A 20,336-nucleotide genomic window follows, 5' to 3' on the forward strand; every position below is an offset into this window, starting at 1 on the left:
CCTCCGACACTCGCGGGAGACGCACCTTGTTATTGTTGTCCGTCGCAGGGATTGCGCGCGGCCGGGCGGCGGGTGGAGTGCGCGGGGTGTGGCGGTGTCCTGCTGGACCGAGAGAAGCGTTCTCACCTGCCTGACACGCGTCGCGCTTCTAGATATTTGCGTAATTCGATACGGTGCATAATCAGCTGTCACCTTCCGTCCCGACTTGTCCCGACTTTGCTCGACTGCCGCTCGCTGCCGCTCGGGTCGCGGTCCATATGACAGCACAAGCACGAGGAACATCTGCGAGATTTGCGCGGGCCGAACCGGCGTGTCCGAGGCGACGTGTGCGGCCGTTCGGAGCTACCAGAGCAGCTCTGTGCCGCGCCGTGCCGCGGAAAGGTGCGAAAACATGCACACAAGACACAGGCTTTTCGACAAAGTATCCATCTCTTGTAGCGACGAAAGGTAAATTTTTGTTTACAAATTTGCCGTTGTGCACTGCTACAAAACAATATGCCCTGACGTATTTCACAACATTTCTGTCACTTCATACTGTTTTGTTATTTCCAGAGACTCTTTGGAAGTCTTCCTTGGCGCACTCTTTTCAAACTGAGTTCCTTAATATCGTACCTTACGATAGTTTAAAATCAGTATGGAAGCATCTTTGTCACATGAGAAAGGTAGCATGAAAAAACGGCTGTCAGGGGTAGCGACAAGAAAGCAAGAAATGAAGACAGCCAGAGTTCCCAGGCGGTCGCCGATCCGAATATAAACACTGTTGCTTATCTTCGGTGGTCGGACGGGAACAGGTTTTTTTTTAATGTAGTTACTTTTTGGAATTTAGCGCTCCTACAAAACAGTAGGCTCTGACGCATTTCAAGAGCACATCTGTCGATTCGCAGTGTTTCGTTATTTTCAACGAGTTCCTAGCACTCTTCCTCCGCGCATTCTTGTACAAACTGAGTTCATTACTGTAATTTCGCATCTTACGTTTAATACAGTAGTTTAAAATGCTTGTGGAAGCATCTTTGTCGCACCTGACAGTTTGTATGAAAAGAGGGCTGGCAGGTGTAGTGACATAAAATTTAAAAGAAGAGAGGGAGCCAACAGCACCCGGTGTTCCCAGGCGGTCACCCATCCAAGTACTAACCGGGCCCGATGTTGCTTAACTTCGGTGATCGGACGAGAACCGGTGCATTCAACATGGTATGGCCGTTGGCGTGCTTATACTGTAGCCGCACGGCACAAGAAGGCTTCGCCTCTCCTCCCAATACACGCAATCGCCATTTTCGGTGGCACATTTGACGCAAAGCACGTCCTTCCACCTCGAAGGCGACGCGCAGTGCTGCGCGCCGCCACGTGGGTCAGACGCACAACACAGCTGCTCGTTGCACCTCCTGTCATTCGTTTGGTTCGTGCGGCCTCCGACACTCGCGGGAGACGCACCTTGTTATTGTTGTCCGTCGCAGGGATTGCGCGCGGCCGGGCGGCGGGTGGAGTGCGCGGGGTGTGGCGGTGTCCTGCTGGACCGAGAGAAGCGTTCTCACCTGCCTGACACGCGTCGCGCTTCTAGATATTTGCGTAATTCGATACGGTGCATAATCAGCTGTCACCTTCCGTCCCGACTTGTCCCGACTTTGCTCGACTGCCGCTCGCTGCCGCTCGGGTCGCGGTCCATATGACAGCACAAGCACGAGGAACATCTGCGAGATTTGCGCGGGCCGAACCGGCGTGTCCGAGGCGACGTGTGCGGCCGTTCGGAGCTACCAGAGCAGCTCTGTGCCGCGCCGTGCCGCGGAAAGGTGCGAAAACATGCACACAAGACACAGGCTTTTCGACAAAGTATCCATCTCTTGTAGCGACGAAAGGTAAATTTTTGTTTACAAATTTGCCGTTGTGCACTGCTACAAAACAATATGCCCTGACGTATTTCACAACATTTCTGTCACTTCATACTGTTTTGTTATTTCCAGAGACTCTTTGGAAGTCTTCCTTGGCGCACTCTTTTCAAACTGAGTTCCTTAATATCGTACCTTACGATAGTTTAAAATCAGTATGGAAGCATCTTTGTCACATGAGAAAGGTAGCATGAAAAAACGGCTGTCAGGGGTAGCGACAAGAAAGCAAGAAATGAAGACAGCCAGAGTTCCCAGGCGGTCGCCGATCCGAATATAAACACTGTTGCTTATCTTCGGTGGTCGGACGGGAACAGGTTTTTTTTTAATGTAGTTACTTTTTGGAATTTAGCGCTCCTACAAAACAGTAGGCTCTGACGCATTTCAAGAGCACATCTGTCGATTCGCAGTGTTTCGTTATTTTCAACGAGTTCCTAGCACTCTTCCTCCGCGCATTCTTGTACAAACTGAGTTCGTTACTGTAATTTCGCATCTTACGTTTAATACAGTAGTTTAAAATGCTTGTGGAAGCATCTTTGTCGCACCTGACAGTTTGTATGAAAAGAGGGCTGGCAGGTGTAGTGACATAAAATTTAAAAGAAGAGAGGGAGCCAACAGCACCCGGTGTTCCCAGGCGGTCACCCATCCAAGTACTAACCGGGCCCGATGTTGCTTAACTTCGGTGATCGGACGAGAACCGGTGCATTCAACATGGTATGGCCGTTGGCGTCCTTATACTGTAGCCGCACGGCACAAGAAGGCTTCGCCTCTCCTCCCAATACACGCAATCGCCATTTTCGGTGGCACATTTGACGCAAAGCACGTCCTTCCACCTCGAAGGCGACGCGCAGTGCTGCGCGCCGCCACGTGGGTCAGACGCACAACACAGCTGCTCGTTGCACCTCCTGTCATTCGTTTGGTTCGTGCGGCCTCCGACACTCGCGGGAGACGCACCTTGTTATTGTTGTCCGTCGCAGGGATTGCGCGCGGCCGGGCGGCGGGTGGAGTGCGCGGGGTGTGGCGGTGTCCTGCTGGACCGAGAGAAGCGTTCTCACCTGCCTGACACGCGTCGCGCTTCTAGATATTTGCGTAATTCGATACGGTGCATAATCAGCTGTCACCTTCCGTCCCGACTTGTCCCGACTTTGCTCGACTGCCGCTCGCTGCCGCTCGGGTCGCGGTCCATATGACAGCACAAGCACGAGGAACATCTGCGAGATTTGCGCGGGCCGAACCGGCGTGTCCGAGGCGACGTGTGCGGCCGTTCGGAGCTACCAGAGCAGCTCTGTGCCGCGCCGTGCCGCGGAAAGGTGCGAAAACATGCACACAAGACACAGGCTTTTCGACAAAGTATCCATCTCTTGTAGCGACGAAAGGTAAATTTTTGTTTACAAATTTGCCGTTGTGCACTGCTACAAAACAATATGCCCTGACGTATTTCACAACATTTCTGTCACTTCATACTGTTTTGTTATTTCCAGAGACTCTTTGGAAGTCTTCCTTGGCGCACTCTTTTCAAACTGAGTTCCTTAATATCGTACCTTACGATAGTTTAAAATCAGTATGGAAGCATCTTTGTCACATGAGAAAGGTAGCATGAAAAAACGGCTGTCAGGGGTAGCGACAAGAAAGCAAGAAATGAAGACAGCCAGAGTTCCCAGGCGGTCGCCGATCCGAATATAAACACTGTTGCTTATCTTCGGTGGTCGGACGGGAACAGGTTTTTTTTTAATGTAGTTACTTTTTGGAATTTAGCGCTCCTACAAAACAGTAGGCTCTGACGCATTTCAAGAGCACATCTGTCGATTCGCAGTGTTTCGTTATTTTCAACGAGTTCCTAGCACTCTTCCTCCGCGCATTCTTGTACAAACTGAGTTCGTTACTGTAATTTCGCATCTTACGTTTAATACAGTAGTTTAAAATGCTTGTGGAAGCATCTTTGTCGCACCTGACAGTTTGTATGAAAAGAGGGCTGGCAGGTGTAGTGACATAAAATTTAAAAGAAGAGAGGGAGCCAACAGCACCCGGTGTTCCCAGGCGGTCACCCATCCAAGTACTAACCGGGCCCGATGTTGCTTAACTTCGGTGATCGGACGAGAACCGGTGCATTCAACATGGTATGGCCGTTGGCGTCCTTATACTGTAGCCGCACGGCACAAGAAGGCTTCGCCTCTCCTCCCAATACACGCAATCGCCATTTTCGGTGGCACATTTGACGCAAAGCACGTCCTTCCACCTCGAAGGCGACGCGCAGTGCTGCGCGCCGCCACGTGGGTCAGACGCACAACACAGCTGCTCGTTGCACCTCCTGTCATTCGTTTGGTTCGTGCGGCCTCCGACACTCGCGGGAGACGCACCTTGTTATTGTTGTCCGTCGCAGGGATTGCGCGCGGCCGGGCGGCGGGTGGAGTGCGCGGGGTGTGGCGGTGTCCTGCTGGACCGAGAGAAGCGTTCTCACCTGCCTGACACGCGTCGCGCTTCTAGATATTTGCGTAATTCGATACGGTGCATAATCAGCTGTCACCTTCCGTCCCGACTTGTCCCGACTTTGCTCGACTGCCGCTCGCTGCCGCTCGGGTCGCGGTCCATATGACAGCACAAGCACGAGGAACATCTGCGAGATTTGCGCGGGCCGAACCGGCGTGTCCGAGGCGACGTGTGCGGCCGTTCGGAGCTACCAGAGCAGCTCTGTGCCGCGCCGTGCCGCGGAAAGGTGCGAAAACATGCACACAAGACACAGGCTTTTCGACAAAGTATCCATCTCTTGTAGCGACGAAAGGTAAATTTTTGTTTACAAATTTGCCGTTGTGCACTGCTACAAAACAATATGCCCTGACGTATTTCACAACATTTCTGTCACTTCATACTGTTTTGTTATTTCCAGAGACTCTTTGGAAGTCTTCCTTGGCGCACTCTTTTCAAACTGAGTTCCTTAATATCGTACCTTACGATAGTTTAAAATCAGTATGGAAGCATCTTTGTCACATGAGAAAGGTAGCATGAAAAAACGGCTGTCAGGGGTAGCGACAAGAAAGCAAGAAATGAAGACAGCCAGAGTTCCCAGGCGGTCGCCGATCCGAATATAAACACTGTTGCTTATCTTCGGTGGTCGGACGGGAACAGGTTTTTTTTTAATGTAGTTACTTTTTGGAATTTAGCGCTCCTACAAAACAGTAGGCTCTGACGCATTTCAAGAGCACATCTGTCGATTCGCAGTGTTTCGTTATTTTCAACGAGTTCCTAGCACTCTTCCTCCGCGCATTCTTGTACAAACTGAGTTCGTTACTGTAATTTCGCATCTTACGTTTAATACAGTAGTTTAAAATGCTTGTGGAAGCATCTTTGTCGCACCTGACAGTTTGTATGAAAAGAGGGCTGGCAGGTGTAGTGACATAAAATTTAAAAGAAGAGAGGGAGCCAACAGCACCCGGTGTTCCCAGGCGGTCACCCATCCAAGTACTAACCGGGCCCGATGTTGCTTAACTTCGGTGATCGGACGAGAACCGGTGCATTCAACATGGTATGGCCGTTGGCGTCCTTATACTGTAGCCGCACGGCACAAGAAGGCTTCGCCTCTCCTCCCAATACACGCAATCGCCATTTTCGGTGGCACATTTGACGCAAAGCACGTCCTTCCACCTCGAAGGCGACGCGCAGTGCTGCGCGCCGCCACGTGGGTCAGACGCACAACACAGCTGCTCGTTGCACCTCCTGTCATTCGTTTGGTTCGTGCGGCCTCCGACACTCGCGGGAGACGCACCTTGTTATTGTTGTCCGTCGCAGGGATTGCGCGCGGCCGGGCGGCGGGTGGAGTGCGCGGGGTGTGGCGGTGTCCTGCTGGACCGAGAGAAGCGTTCTCACCTGCCTGACACGCGTCGCGCTTCTAGATATTTGCGTAATTCGATACGGTGCATAATCAGCTGTCACCTTCCGTCCCGACTTGTCCCGACTTTGCTCGACTGCCGCTCGCTGCCGCTCGGGTCGCGGTCCATATGACAGCACAAGCACGAGGAACATCTGCGAGATTTGCGCGGGCCGAACCGGCGTGTCCGAGGCGACGTGTGCGGCCGTTCGGAGCTACCAGAGCAGCTCTGTGCCGCGCCGTGCCGCGGAAAGGTGCGAAAACATGCACACAAGACACAGGCTTTTCGACAAAGTATCCATCTCTTGTAGCGACGAAAGGTAAATTTTTGTTTACAAATTTGCCGTTGTGCACTGCTACAAAACAATATGCCCTGACGTATTTCACAACATTTCTGTCACTTCATACTGTTTTGTTATTTCCAGAGACTCTTTGGAAGTCTTCCTTGGCGCACTCTTTTCAAACTGAGTTCCTTAATATCGTACCTTACGATAGTTTAAAATCAGTATGGAAGCATCTTTGTCACATGAGAAAGGTAGCATGAAAAAACGGCTGTCAGGGGTAGCGACAAGAAAGCAAGAAATGAAGACAGCCAGAGTTCCCAGGCGGTCGCCGATCCGAATATAAACACTGTTGCTTATCTTCGGTGGTCGGACGGGAACAGGTTTTTTTTTAATGTAGTTACTTTTTGGAATTTAGCGCTCCTACAAAACAGTAGGCTCTGACGCATTTCAAGAGCACATCTGTCGATTCGCAGTGTTTCGTTATTTTCAACGAGTTCCTAGCACTCTTCCTCCGCGCATTCTTGTACAAACTGAGTTCGTTACTGTAATTTCGCATCTTACGTTTAATACAGTAGTTTAAAATGCTTGTGGAAGCATCTTTGTCGCACCTGACAGTTTGTATGAAAAGAGGGCTGGCAGGTGTAGTGACATAAAATTTAAAAGAAGAGAGGGAGCCAACAGCACCCGGTGTTCCCAGGCGGTCACCCATCCAAGTACTAACCGGGCCCGATGTTGCTTAACTTCGGTGATCGGACGAGAACCGGTGCATTCAACATGGTATGGCCGTTGGCGTCCTTATACTGTAGCCGCACGGCACAAGAAGGCTTCGCCTCTCCTCCCAATACACGCAATCGCCATTTTCGGTGGCACATTTGACGCAAAGCACGTCCTTCCACCTCGAAGGCGACGCGCAGTGCTGCGCGCCGCCACGTGGGTCAGACGCACAACACAGCTGCTCGTTGCACCTCCTGTCATTCGTTTGGTTCGTGCGGCCTCCGACACTCGCGGGAGACGCACCTTGTTATTGTTGTCCGTCGCAGGGATTGCGCGCGGCCGGGCGGCGGGTGGAGTGCGCGGGGTGTGGCGGTGTCCTGCTGGACCGAGAGAAGCGTTCTCACCTGCCTGACACGCGTCGCGCTTCTAGATATTTGCGTAATTCGATACGGTGCATAATCAGCTGTCACCTTCCGTCCCGACTTGTCCCGACTTTGCTCGACTGCCGCTCGCTGCCGCTCGGGTCGCGGTCCATATGACAGCACAAGCACGAGGAACATCTGCGAGATTTGCGCGGGCCGAACCGGCGTGTCCGAGGCGACGTGTGCGGCCGTTCGGAGCTACCAGAGCAGCTCTGTGCCGCGCCGTGCCGCGGAAAGGTGCGAAAACATGCACACAAGACACAGGCTTTTCGACAAAGTATCCATCTCTTGTAGCGACGAAAGGTAAATTTTTGTTTACAAATTTGCCGTTGTGCACTGCTACAAAACAATATGCCCTGACGTATTTCACAACATTTCTGTCACTTCATACTGTTTTGTTATTTCCAGAGACTCTTTGGAAGTCTTCCTTGGCGCACTCTTTTCAAACTGAGTTCCTTAATATCGTACCTTACGATAGTTTAAAATCAGTATGGAAGCATCTTTGTCACATGAGAAAGGTAGCATGAAAAAACGGCTGTCAGGGGTAGCGACAAGAAAGCAAGAAATGAAGACAGCCAGAGTTCCCAGGCGGTCGCCGATCCGAATATAAACACTGTTGCTTATCTTCGGTGGTCGGACGGGAACAGGTTTTTTTTTAATGTAGTTACTTTTTGGAATTTAGCGCTCCTACAAAACAGTAGGCTCTGACGCATTTCAAGAGCACATCTGTCGATTCGCAGTGTTTCGTTATTTTCAACGAGTTCCTAGCACTCTTCCTCCGCGCATTCTTGTACAAACTGAGTTCGTTACTGTAATTTCGCATCTTACGTTTAATACAGTAGTTTAAAATGCTTGTGGAAGCATCTTTGTCGCACCTGACAGTTTGTATGAAAAGAGGGCTGGCAGGTGTAGTGACATAAAATTTAAAAGAAGAGAGGGAGCCAACAGCACCCGGTGTTCCCAGGCGGTCACCCATCCAAGTACTAACCGGGCCCGATGTTGCTTAACTTCGGTGATCGGACGAGAACCGGTGCATTCAACATGGTATGGCCGTTGGCGTCCTTATACTGTAGCCGCACGGCACAAGAAGGCTTCGCCTCTCCTCCCAATACACGCAATCGCCATTTTCGGTGGCACATTTGACGCAAAGCACGTCCTTCCACCTCGAAGGCGACGCGCAGTGCTGCGCGCCGCCACGTGGGTCAGACGCACAACACAGCTGCTCGTTGCACCTCCTGTCATTCGTTTGGTTCGTGCGGCCTCCGACACTCGCGGGAGACGCACCTTGTTATTGTTGTCCGTCGCAGGGATTGCGCGCGGCCGGGCGGCGGGTGGAGTGCGCGGGGTGTGGCGGTGTCCTGCTGGACCGAGAGAAGCGTTCTCACCTGCCTGACACGCGTCGCGCTTCTAGATATTTGCGTAATTCGATACGGTGCATAATCAGCTGTCACCTTCCGTCCCGACTTGTCCCGACTTTGCTCGACTGCCGCTCGCTGCCGCTCGGGTCGCGGTCCATATGACAGCACAAGCACGAGGAACATCTGCGAGATTTGCGCGGGCCGAACCGGCGTGTCCGAGGCGACGTGTGCGGCCGTTCGGAGCTACCAGAGCAGCTCTGTGCCGCGCCGTGCCGCGGAAAGGTGCGAAAACATGCACACAAGACACAGGCTTTTCGACAAAGTATCCATCTCTTGTAGCGACGAAAGGTAAATTTTTGTTTACAAATTTGCCGTTGTGCACTGCTACAAAACAATATGCCCTGACGTATTTCACAACATTTCTGTCACTTCATACTGTTTTGTTATTTCCAGAGACTCTTTGGAAGTCTTCCTTGGCGCACTCTTTTCAAACTGAGTTCCTTAATATCGTACCTTACGATAGTTTAAAATCAGTATGGAAGCATCTTTGTCACATGAGAAAGGTAGCATGAAAAAACGGCTGTCAGGGGTAGCGACAAGAAAGCAAGAAATGAAGACAGCCAGAGTTCCCAGGCGGTCGCCGATCCGAATATAAACACTGTTGCTTATCTTCGGTGGTCGGACGGGAACAGGTTTTTTTTTAATGTAGTTACTTTTTGGAATTTAGCGCTCCTACAAAACAGTAGGCTCTGACGCATTTCAAGAGCACATCTGTCGATTCGCAGTGTTTCGTTATTTTCAACGAGTTCCTAGCACTCTTCCTCCGCGCATTCTTGTACAAACTGAGTTCGTTACTGTAATTTCGCATCTTACGTTTAATACAGTAGTTTAAAATGCTTGTGGAAGCATCTTTGTCGCACCTGACAGTTTGTATGAAAAGAGGGCTGGCAGGTGTAGTGACATAAAATTTAAAAGAAGAGAGGGAGCCAACAGCACCCGGTGTTCCCAGGCGGTCACCCATCCAAGTACTAACCGGGCCCGATGTTGCTTAACTTCGGTGATCGGACGAGAACCGGTGCATTCAACATGGTATGGCCGTTGGCGTCCTTATACTGTAGCCGCACGGCACAAGAAGGCTTCGCCTCTCCTCCCAATACACGCAATCGCCATTTTCGGTGGCACATTTGACGCAAAGCACGTCCTTCCACCTCGAAGGCGACGCGCAGTGCTGCGCGCCGCCACGTGGGTCAGACGCACAACACAGCTGCTCGTTGCACCTCCTGTCATTCGTTTGGTTCGTGCGGCCTCCGACACTCGCGGGAGACGCACCTTGTTATTGTTGTCCGTCGCAGGGATTGCGCGCGGCCGGGCGGCGGGTGGAGTGCGCGGGGTGTGGCGGTGTCCTGCTGGACCGAGAGAAGCGTTCTCACCTGCCTGACACGCGTCGCGCTTCTAGATATTTGCGTAATTCGATACGGTGCATAATCAGCTGTCACCTTCCGTCCCGACTTGTCCCGACTTTGCTCGACTGCCGCTCGCTGCCGCTCGGGTCGCGGTCCATATGACAGCACAAGCACGAGGAACATCTGCGAGATTTGCGCGGGCCGAACCGGCGTGTCCGAGGCGACGTGTGCGGCCGTTCGGAGCTACCAGAGCAGCTCTGTGCCGCGCCGTGCCGCGGAAAGGTGCGAAAACATGCACACAAGACACAGGCTTTTCGACAAAGTATCCATCTCTTGTAGCGACGAAAGGTAAATTTTTGTTTACAAATTTGCCGTTGTGCACTGCTACAAAACAATATGCCCTGACGTATTTCACAACATTTCTGTCACTTCATACTGTTTTGTTATTTCCAGAGACTCTTTGGAAGTCTTCCTTGGCGCACTCTTTTCAAACTGAGTTCCTTAATATCGTACCTTACGATAGTTTAAAATCAGTATGGAAGCATCTTTGTCACATGAGAAAGGTAGCATGAAAAAACGGCTGTCAGGGGTAGCGACAAGAAAGCAAGAAATGAAGACAGCCAGAGTTCCCAGGCGGTCGCCGATCCGAATATAAACACTGTTGCTTATCTTCGGTGGTCGGACGGGAACAGGTTTTTTTTTAATGTAGTTACTTTTTGGAATTTAGCGCTCCTACAAAACAGTAGGCTCTGACGCATTTCAAGAGCACATCTGTCGATTCGCAGTGTTTCGTTATTTTCAACGAGTTCCTAGCACTCTTCCTCCGCGCATTCTTGTACAAACTGAGTTCGTTACTGTAATTTCGCATCTTACGTTTAATACAGTAGTTTAAAATGCTTGTGGAAGCATCTTTGTCGCACCTGACAGTTTGTATGAAAAGAGGGCTGGCAGGTGTAGTGACATAAAATTTAAAAGAAGAGAGGGAGCCAACAGCACCCGGTGTTCCCAGGCGGTCACCCATCCAAGTACTAACCGGGCCCGATGTTGCTTAACTTCGGTGATCGGACGAGAACCGGTGCATTCAACATGGTATGGCCGTTGGCGTCCTTATACTGTAGCCGCACGGCACAAGAAGGCTTCGCCTCTCCTCCCAATACACGCAATCGCCATTTTCGGTGGCACATTTGACGCAAAGCACGTCCTTCCACCTCGAAGGCGACGCGCAGTGCTGCGCGCCGCCACGTGGGTCAGACGCACAACACAGCTGCTCGTTGCACCTCCTGTCATTCGTTTGGTTCGTGCGGCCTCCGACACTCGCGGGAGACGCACCTTGTTATTGTTGTCCGTCGCAGGGATTGCGCGCGGCCGGGCGGCGGGTGGAGTGCGCGGGGTGTGGCGGTGTCCTGCTGGACCGAGAGAAGCGTTCTCACCTGCCTGACACGCGTCGCGCTTCTAGATATTTGCGTAATTCGATACGGTGCATAATCAGCTGTCACCTTCCGTCCCGACTTGTCCCGACTTTGCTCGACTGCCGCTCGCTGCCGCTCGGGTCGCGGTCCATATGACAGCACAAGCACGAGGAACATCTGCGAGATTTGCGCGGGCCGAACCGGCGTGTCCGAGGCGACGTGTGCGGCCGTTCGGAGCTACCAGAGCAGCTCTGTGCCGCGCCGTGCCGCGGAAAGGTGCGAAAACATGCACACAAGACACAGGCTTTTCGACAAAGTATCCATCTCTTGTAGCGACGAAAGGTAAATTTTTGTTTACAAATTTGCCGTTGTGCACTGCTACAAAACAATATGCCCTGACGTATTTCACAACATTTCTGTCACTTCATACTGTTTTGTTATTTCCAGAGACTCTTTGGAAGTCTTCCTTGGCGCACTCTTTTCAAACTGAGTTCCTTAATATCGTACCTTACGATAGTTTAAAATCAGTATGGAAGCATCTTTGTCACATGAGAAAGGTAGCATGAAAAAACGGCTGTCAGGGGTAGCGACAAGAAAGCAAGAAATGAAGACAGCCAGAGTTCCCAGGCGGTCGCCGATCCGAATATAAACACTGTTGCTTATCTTCGGTGGTCGGACGGGAACAGGTTTTTTTTTAATGTAGTTACTTTTTGAATTTAGCGCTCCTACAAAACAGTAGGCTCTGACGCATTTCAAGAGCACATCTGTCGATTCGCAGTGTTTCGTTATTTTCAACGAGTTCCTAGCACTCTTCCTCCGCGCATTCTTGTACAAACTGAGTTCATTACTGTAATTTCGCATCTTACGTTTAATACAGTAGTTTAAAATGCTTGTGGAAGCATCTTTGTCGCACCTGACAGTTTGTATGAAAAGAGGGCTGGCAGGTGTAGTGACATAAAATTTAAAGAAGAGAGGGAGCCAACAGCACCCGGTGTTCCCAGGCGGTCACCCATCCAAGTACTAACCGGGCCCGATGTTGCTTAACTTCGGTGATCGGACGAGAACCGGTGCATTCAACATGGTATGGCCGTTGGCGTCCTTATACTGTAGCCGCACGGCACAAGAAGGCTTCGCCTCTCCTCCCAATACACGCAATCGCCATTTTCGGTGGCACATTTGGACGCAAAGCACGTCCTTCCACCTCGAAGGCGACGCGCAGTGCTGCGCGCCGCCACGTGGGTCAGACGCACAACACAGCTGCTCGTTGCACCTCCTGTCATTCGTTTGGTTCGTGCGGCCCTCCGACACTCGCGGGAGACGCACCTTGTTATTGTTGTCCGTCGCAGGGATTGCGCGCGGCCGGGCGGCGGGTGGAGTGCGCGGGGTGTGGCGGTGTCCTGCTGGACCGAGAGAAGCGTTCTCACCTGCCTGACACGCGTCGCGCTTCTAGATATTTGCGTAATTCGATACGGTGCATAATCAGCTGTCACCTTCCGTCCCGACTTGTCCCGACTTTGCTCGACTGCGCTCGCTGCCGCTCGGGTCGCGGTCCATATGACAGCACAAGCACGAGGAACATCTGCGAGATTTGCGCGGGCCGAACCGGCGTGTCCGAGGCGACGTGTGCGGCCGTTCGGAGCTACCAGAGCAGCTCTGTGCCGCGCCGTGCCGCGGAAAGGTGCGAAAACATGCACACAAGACACAGGCTTTTCGACAAAGTATCCATCTCTTGTAGCGACGAAAGGTAAATTTTTGTTTACAAATTTGCCGTTGTGCACTGCTACAAAACAATATGCCCTGACGTATTCACAACATTTCTGTCACTTCATACTGTTTTGTTATTTCCAGAGACTCTTTGGAAGTCTTCCTTGGCGCACTCTTTTCAAACTGAGTTCCTTAATATCGTACCTTACGATAGTTTAAAATCAGTATGGAAGCATCTTTGTCACATGAGAAAGGTAGCATGAAAAAACGGCTGTCAGGGGTAGCGACAAGAAAGCAAGAAATGAAGACAGCCAGAGTTCCCAGGCGGTCGCCGATCCGAATATAAACACTGTTGCTTATCTTCGGTGGTCGGACGGGAACAGGTTTTTTTTTAATGTAGTTACTTTTTGGAATTTAGCGCTCCTACAAAACAGTAGGCTCTGACGCATTTCAAGAGCACATCTGTCGATTCGCAGTGTTTCGTTATTTTCAACGAGTTCCTAGCACTCTTCCTCCGCGCATTCTTGTACAAACTGAGTTCATTACTGTAATTTCGCATCTTACGTTTAATACAGTAGTTTAAAATGCTTGTGGAAGCATCTTTGTCGCACCTGACAGTTTGTATGAAAAGAGGGCTGGCAGGTGTAGTGACATAAAATTTAAAAGAAGAGAGGGAGCCAACAGCACCCGGTGTTCCCAGGCGGTCACCCATCCAAGTACTAACCGGGCCCGATGTTGCTTAACTTCGGTGATCGGACGAGAACCGGTGCATTCAACATGGTATGGCCGTTGGCGTCCTTATACTGTAGCCGCACGGCACAAGAAGGCTTCGCCTCTCCTCCCAATACACGCAATCGCCATTTTCGGTGGCACATTTGACGCAAAGCACGTCCTTCCACCTCGAAGGCGACGCGCAGTGCTGCGCGCCGCCACGTGGGTCAGACCGCACAACACAGCTGCTCGTTGCACCTCCTGTCATTCGTTTGGTTCGTGCGGCCTCCGACACTCGCGGGAGACGCACCTTGTTATTGTTGTCCGTCGCAGGGATTGCGCGCGGCCGGGCGGCGGGTGGAGTGCGCGGGGTGTGGCGGTGTCCTGCTGGACCGAGAGAAGCGTTCTCACCTGCCTGACACGCGTCGCGCTTCTAGATATTTGCGTAATTCGATACGGTGCATAATCAGCTGTCACCTTCCGTCCCGACTTGTCCCGACTTTGCTCGACTGCCGCTCGCTGCCCGCTCGGGTCGCGGTCCATATGACAGCACAAGCACGAGGAACATCTGCGAGATTTGCGCGGGGCCGAACCGGCGTGTCCGAGGCGACGTGTGCGGCCGTCGGAGCTACCAGAGCAGCTCTGTGCCGCGCCGTGCCGCGGAAAGGTGCGAAAACATGCACACAAGACACAGGCTTTTCGACAAAGTATCCATCTCTTGTAGCGACGAAAGGTAAATTTTTGTTTACAAATTTGCCGTTGTGCACTGCTACAAAACAATATGCCCTGACGTATTTCACAACATTTCTGTCACTTCATACTGTTTTGTTATTTCCAGAGACTCTTTGGAAGTCTTCCTTGGCGCACTCTTTTCAAACTGAGTTCCTTAATATCGTACCTTACGATAGTTTAAAATCAGTATGGAAGCATCTTTGTCACATGAGAAAGGTAGCATGAAAAAACGGCTGTCAGGGGTAGCGACAAGAAAGCAAGAAATGAAGACAGCCAGAGTTCCCAGGCGGTCGCCGATCCGAATATAAACACTGTTGCTTATCTTCGGTGGTCGGACGGGAACAGGTTTTTTTTTTAATGTAGTTACTTTTTGGAATTTAGCGCTCCTACAAAACAGTAGGCTCTGACGCATTTCAAGAGCACATCTGTCGATTCGCAGTGTTTCGTTATTTTCAACGAGTTCCTAGCACTCTTCCTCCGCGCATTCTTGTACAAACTGAGTTCGTTACTGTAATTTTCGCATCTTACGTTTAATACAGTAGTTTAAAATGCTTGTGGAAGCATCTTTGTCGCACCTGACAGTTTGTATGAAAAGAGGGCTGGCAGGTGTAGTGACATAAAATTTAAAAGAAGAGAGGGAGCCAACAGCACCCGGTGTTCCCAGGCGGTCACCCATTCCAAGTACTAACCGGGCCCGATGTTGCTTAACTTCGGTGATCGGACGAGAAACCGGTGCATTCAACATGGTATGGCCGTTGGCGTCCTTATACTGTAGCCGCACGGCACAAGAAGGCTTCGCCTCTCCTCCCAATACACGCAATCGCCATTTTCGGTGGCACATTTGACGCAAAGCACGTCCTTCCACCTCGAAGGCGACGCGCAGTGCTGCGCGCCGCCACGTGGGTCAGACGCACAACACAGCTGCTCGTTGCACCTCCTGTCATTCGTTTGGTTCGTGCGGCCTCCGACACTCGCGGGAGACGCACCTTGTTATTGTTGTCCGTCGCAGGGATTGCGCGCGGCCGGGCGGCGGGTGGAGTGCGCGGGGTGTGGCGGTGTCCTGCTGGACCGAGAGAAGCGTTCTCACCTGCCTGACACGCGTCGCGCTTCTAGATATTTGCGTAATTCGATACGGTGCATAATCAGCTGTCACCTTCCGTCCCGACTTGTCCCGACTTTGCTCGACTGCCGCTCGCTGCCGCTCGGGTCGCGGTCCATATGACAGCACAAGCACGAGGAACATCTGCGAGATTTGCGCGGGCCGAACCGGCGTGTCCGAGGCGACGTGTGCGGCCGTTCGGAGCTACCAGAGCAGCTCTGTGCCGCGCCGTGCCGCGGAAAGGTGCGAAAACATGCACACAAGACACAGGCTTTTCGACAAAGTATCCATCTCTTGTAGCGACGAAAGGTAAATTTTTGTTTACAAATTTGCCGTTGTGCACTGCTACAAAACAATATGCCCTGACGTATTTCACAACATTTCTGTCACTTCATACTGTTTTGTTATTTCCAGAGACTCTTTGGAAGTCTTCCTTGGCGCACTCTTTTCAAACTGAGTTCCTTAATATCGTACCTTACGATAGTTTAAAATCAGTATGGAAGCATCTTTGTCACATGAGAAAGGTAGCATGAAAAAACGGCTGTCAGGGGTAGCGACAAGAAAGCAAGAAATGAAGACAGCCAGAGTTCCCAGGCGGTCGCCGATCCGAATATAAACACTGTTGCTTATCTTCGGTGGTCGGACGGGAACAGGTTTTTTTTTTAATGTAGTTACTTTTTGGAATTTAGCGCTCCTACAAAACAGTAGGCTCTGACGCATTTCAAGAGCACATCTGTCGATTCGCAGTGTTTCGTTATTTTCAACGAGTTCCTAGCACTCTTCCTCCGCGCATTCTTGTACAAACTGAGTTCGTTACTGTAATTTCGCATCTTACGTTTAATACAGTAGTTTAAAATGCTTGTGGAAGCATCTTTGTCGCACCTGACAGTTTGTATGAAAAGAGGGCTGGCAGGTGTAGTGACATAAAATTTAAAAGAAGAGAGGGAGCCAACAGCACCCGGTGTTCCCAGGCGGTCACCCATCCAAGTACTAACCGGGCCCGATGTTGCTTAACTTCGGTGATCGGACGAGAACCGGTGCATTCAACATGGTATGGCCGTTGGCGTCCTTATACTGTAGCCGCACGGCACAAGAAGGCTTCGCCTCTCCTCCCAATACACGCAATCGCCATTTTCGGTGGCACATTTGACGCAAAGCACGTCCTTCCACCTCGAAGGCGACGCGCAGTGCTGCGCGCCGCCACGTGGGTCAGACGCACAACACAGCTGCTCGTTGCACCTCCTGTCATTCGTTTGGTTCGTGCGGCCTCCGACACTCGCGGGAGACGCACCTTGTTATTGTTGTCCGTCGCAGGGATTGCGCGCGGCCGGGCGGCGGGTGGAGTGCGCGGGGTGTGGCGGTGTCCTGCTGGACCGAGAGAAGCGTTCTCACCTGCCTGACACGCGTCGCGCTTCTAGATATTTGCGTAATTCGATACGGTGCATAATCAGCTGTCACCTTCCGTCCCGACTTGTCCCGACTTTGCTCGACTGCCGCTCGCTGCCGCTCGGGTCGCGGTCCATATGACAGCACAAGCACGAGGAACATCTGCGAGATTTGCGCGGGCCGAACCGGCGTGTCCGAGGCGACCGTGTGCGGCCGTTCGGAGCTACCAGAGCAGCTCTGTGCCGCGCCGTGCCGCGGAAAGGTGCGAAAACATGCACACAAGACACAGGCTTTTCGACAAAGTATCCATCTCTTGTAGCGACGAAAGGTAAATTTTGTTTACAAATTTGCCGTTGTGCACTGCTACAAAACAATATGCCCTGACGTATTTCACAACATTTCTGTCACTTCATACTGTTTTGTTATTTCCAGAGACTCTTTGGAAGTCTTCCTTGGCGCACTCTTTTCAAACTGAGTTCCTTAATATCGTACCTTACGATAGTTTAAAATCAGTATGGAAGCATCTTTGTCACATGAGAAAGGTAGCATGAAAAAACGGCTGTCAGGGGTAGCGACAAGAAAGCAAGAAATGAAGACAGCCAGAGTTCCCAGGCGGTCGCCGATCCGAATATAAACACTGTTGCTTATCTTCGGTGGTCGGACGGGAACAGGTTTTTTTTTAATGTAGTTACTTTTTGGAATTTAGCGCTCCTACAAAACAGTAGGCTCTGACGCATTTCAAGAGCACATCTGTCGATTCGCAGTGTTTCGTTATTTTCAACGAGTTCCTAGCACTCTTCCTCGCGCATTTCTTGTACAAACTGAGTTCGTTACTGTAATTTCCGCATCTTACGTTTAATACAGTAGTTTAAAATGCTTGTGGAAGCATCTTTGTCGCACCTGACAGTTTGTATGAAAAGAGGGCTGGCAGGTGTAGTGACATAAAATTTAAAAGAAGAGAGGGAGCCAACAGCACCCGGTGTTCCCAGGCGGTCACCCATCCAAGTACTAACCGGGCCCGATGTTGCTTAACTTCGGTGATCGGACGAGAACCGGTGCATTCAACATGGTATGGCCGTTGGCGTCCTTATACTGTAGCCGCACGGCACAAGAAGGCTTCGCCTCTCCTCCCAATACACGCAATCGCCATTTTCGGTGGCACATTTGACGCAAAGCACGTCCTTCCACCTCGAAGGCGACGCGCAGTGCTGCGCGCCGCCACGTGGGTCAGACGCACAACACAGCTGCTCGTTGCACCTCCTGTCATTCGTTTGGTTCGTGCGGCCTCCGACACTCGCGGGAGACGCACCTTGTTATTGTTGTCCGTCGCAGGGATTGCGCGCGGCCGGGCGGCGGGTGGAGTGCGCGGGGTGTGGCGGTGTCCTGCTGGACCGAGAGAAGCGTTCTCACCTGCCTGACACGCGTCGCGCTTCTAGATATTTGCGTAATTCGATACGGTGCATAATCAGCTGTCACCTTCCGTCCCGACTTGTCCCGACTTTGCTCGACTGCCGCTCGCTGCCGCTCGGGTCGCGGTCCATATGACAGCACAAGCACGAGGAACATCTGCGAGATTTGCGCGGGCCGAACCGGCGTGTCCGAGGCGACGTGTGCGGCCGTTCGGAGCTACCAGAGCAGCTCTGTGCCGCGCCGTGCCGCGGAAAGGTGCGAAAACATGCACACAAGACCACAGGCTTTTCGACAAAGTATCCATCTCTTGTAGCGACGAAAGGTAAATTTTTGTTTACAAATTTGCCGTTGTGCACTGCTACAAAACAATATGCCCTGACGTATTTCACAACATTTCTGTCACTTCATACTGTTTTGTTATTTCCAGAGACTCTTGGAAGTCTTCCTTGGCGCACTCTTTTCAAACTGAGTTCCTTAATATCGTACCTTACGATAGTTTAAAATCAGTATGGAAGCATCTTTGTCACATGAGAAAGGTAGCATGAAAAAACGGCTGTCAGGGGTAGCGACAAGAAGCAAGAATGAAGACAGCCAGAGTTCCCAGGCGGTCGCCGATCCGAATATAAACACTGTTGCTTATCTTCGGTGGTCGGACGGGAACAGGTTTTTTTTTAATGTAGTTACTTTTTGGAATTTAGCGCTCCTACAAAACAGTAGGCTCTGACGCATTTCAAGAGCACATCTGTCGATTCGCAGTGTTTCGTTATTTTCAACGAGTTCCTAGCACTCTTCCTCCGCGCATTCTTGTACAAACTGAGTTCGTTACTGTAATTTCGCATCTTACGTTTAATACAGTAGTTTAAAATGCTTGTGGAAGCATCTTTGTCGCACCTGACAGTTTGTATGAAAAGAGGGGCTGGCAGGTGTAGTGACATAAAATTTAAAAGAAGAGAGGGAGCCAACAGCACCCGGTGTTCCCAGGCGGTCACCCATCCAAGTACTAACCGGGCCCGATGTTGCTTAACTTCGGTGATCGGACGAGAACCGGTGCATTCAACATGGTATGGGCCGTTGGCGTCCTTATACTGTAGCCGCACGGCACAAGAAGGCTTCGCCTCTCCTCCCAATACACGCAATCGCCATTTTCGGTGGCACATTTGACGCAAAGCACGTCCTTCCACCTCGAAGGCGACGCGCAGTGCTGCGCGCCGCCACGTGGGTCAGACGCACAACACAGCTGCTCGTTGCACCTCCTGTCATTCGTTTGGTTCGTGCGGCCTCCGACACTCGCGGGAGACGCACCTTGTTATTGTTGTCCGTCGCAGGGATTGCGCGCGGCCGGGCGGCGGGTGGAGTGCGCGGGGTGTGGCGGTGTCCTGCTGGACCGAGAGAAGCGTTCTCACCTGCCTGACACGCGTCGCGCTTCTAGATATTTGCGTAATTCGATACGGTGCATAATCAGCTGTCACCTTCCGTCCCGACTTGTCCCGACTTTGCTCGACTGCCGCTCGCTGCCGCTCGGGTCGCGGTCCATATGACAGCACAAGCACGAGGAACATCTGCGAGATTTGCGCGGGCCGAACCGGCGTGTCCGAGGCGACGTGTGCGGCCGTTCGGAGCTACCAGAGCAGCTCTGTGCCGCGCCGTGCCGCGGGAAAGGTGCGAAAACATGCACACAAGACACAGGCTTTTCGACAAAGTATCCATCTCTTGTAGCGACGAAAGGTAAATTTTTGTTTACAAATTTGCCGTTGTGCACTGCTACAAAACAATATGCCCTGACGTATTTCACAACATTTCTGTCACTTCATACTGTTTTGTTATTTCCAGAGACTCTTTGGAAGTCTTCCTTGGCGCACTCTTTTCAAACTGAGTTCCTTAATATCGTACCTTACGATAGTTTAAAATCAGTATGGAAGCATCTTTGTCACATGAGAAAGGTAGCATAAACACGCGATCTAGTGT

At 51.5% G+C, this 20,336-nt stretch overlaps 14 non-coding genes across 14 annotated transcripts; all 14 read right to left on the bottom strand.

Annotated features, from left to right (window-relative positions):
- Positions 1-1,083: 1,083 nt before the first annotated feature.
- On the bottom strand, positions 1,084-1,202 carry LOC126330243 (5S ribosomal RNA). Its single transcript, XR_007562829.1, has one exon. It is a non-coding gene; the product is annotated as a 5S ribosomal RNA (ribosomal RNA).
- A 1,284-nt stretch (positions 1,203-2,486) lies between these two features.
- On the bottom strand, positions 2,487-2,605 carry LOC126330244 (5S ribosomal RNA). The gene has a single exon (XR_007562830.1). It is a non-coding gene; the product is annotated as a 5S ribosomal RNA (ribosomal RNA).
- Positions 2,606-3,889: 1,284 nt separating this feature from the next.
- On the bottom strand, positions 3,890-4,008 carry LOC126330245 (5S ribosomal RNA). The gene has a single exon (XR_007562831.1). It is a non-coding gene; the product is annotated as a 5S ribosomal RNA (ribosomal RNA).
- A 1,284-nt stretch (positions 4,009-5,292) lies between these two features.
- Positions 5,293-5,411, bottom strand: LOC126330246 (5S ribosomal RNA). The gene has a single exon (XR_007562832.1). It is a non-coding gene; the product is annotated as a 5S ribosomal RNA (ribosomal RNA).
- Positions 5,412-6,695: 1,284 nt separating this feature from the next.
- Positions 6,696-6,814, bottom strand: LOC126330247 (5S ribosomal RNA). The gene has a single exon (XR_007562833.1). It is a non-coding gene; the product is annotated as a 5S ribosomal RNA (ribosomal RNA).
- Positions 6,815-8,098: 1,284 nt separating this feature from the next.
- On the bottom strand, positions 8,099-8,217 carry LOC126330248 (5S ribosomal RNA). Its single transcript, XR_007562834.1, has one exon. It is a non-coding gene; the product is annotated as a 5S ribosomal RNA (ribosomal RNA).
- A 1,284-nt stretch (positions 8,218-9,501) lies between these two features.
- On the bottom strand, positions 9,502-9,620 carry LOC126330249 (5S ribosomal RNA). Its single transcript, XR_007562835.1, has one exon. It is a non-coding gene; the product is annotated as a 5S ribosomal RNA (ribosomal RNA).
- Positions 9,621-10,904: 1,284 nt separating this feature from the next.
- Positions 10,905-11,023, bottom strand: LOC126330250 (5S ribosomal RNA). The gene has a single exon (XR_007562836.1). It is a non-coding gene; the product is annotated as a 5S ribosomal RNA (ribosomal RNA).
- Positions 11,024-12,305: 1,282 nt separating this feature from the next.
- LOC126330251 (5S ribosomal RNA) lies at positions 12,306-12,424 on the bottom strand. Its single transcript, XR_007562837.1, has one exon. It is a non-coding gene; the product is annotated as a 5S ribosomal RNA (ribosomal RNA).
- Positions 12,425-13,708: 1,284 nt separating this feature from the next.
- LOC126330253 (5S ribosomal RNA) lies at positions 13,709-13,827 on the bottom strand. Its single transcript, XR_007562839.1, has one exon. It is a non-coding gene; the product is annotated as a 5S ribosomal RNA (ribosomal RNA).
- Positions 13,828-15,115: 1,288 nt separating this feature from the next.
- Positions 15,116-15,236, bottom strand: LOC126330259 (5S ribosomal RNA). Its single transcript, XR_007562845.1, has one exon. It is a non-coding gene; the product is annotated as a 5S ribosomal RNA (ribosomal RNA).
- Positions 15,237-16,521: 1,285 nt separating this feature from the next.
- LOC126330254 (5S ribosomal RNA) lies at positions 16,522-16,640 on the bottom strand. Its single transcript, XR_007562840.1, has one exon. It is a non-coding gene; the product is annotated as a 5S ribosomal RNA (ribosomal RNA).
- A 1,285-nt stretch (positions 16,641-17,925) lies between these two features.
- Positions 17,926-18,044, bottom strand: LOC126330255 (5S ribosomal RNA). Its single transcript, XR_007562841.1, has one exon. It is a non-coding gene; the product is annotated as a 5S ribosomal RNA (ribosomal RNA).
- Positions 18,045-19,327: 1,283 nt separating this feature from the next.
- LOC126330257 (5S ribosomal RNA) lies at positions 19,328-19,447 on the bottom strand. The gene has a single exon (XR_007562843.1). It is a non-coding gene; the product is annotated as a 5S ribosomal RNA (ribosomal RNA).
- Between the last annotated feature and the right edge of the window lie 889 nt (positions 19,448-20,336).

Source organism: Schistocerca gregaria, unplaced genomic scaffold (assembly GCF_023897955.1).
Source record: "Schistocerca gregaria isolate iqSchGreg1 unplaced genomic scaffold, iqSchGreg1.2 ptg001274l, whole genome shotgun sequence".
Taxonomy (NCBI): domain Eukaryota; kingdom Metazoa; phylum Arthropoda; class Insecta; order Orthoptera; family Acrididae; genus Schistocerca; species Schistocerca gregaria.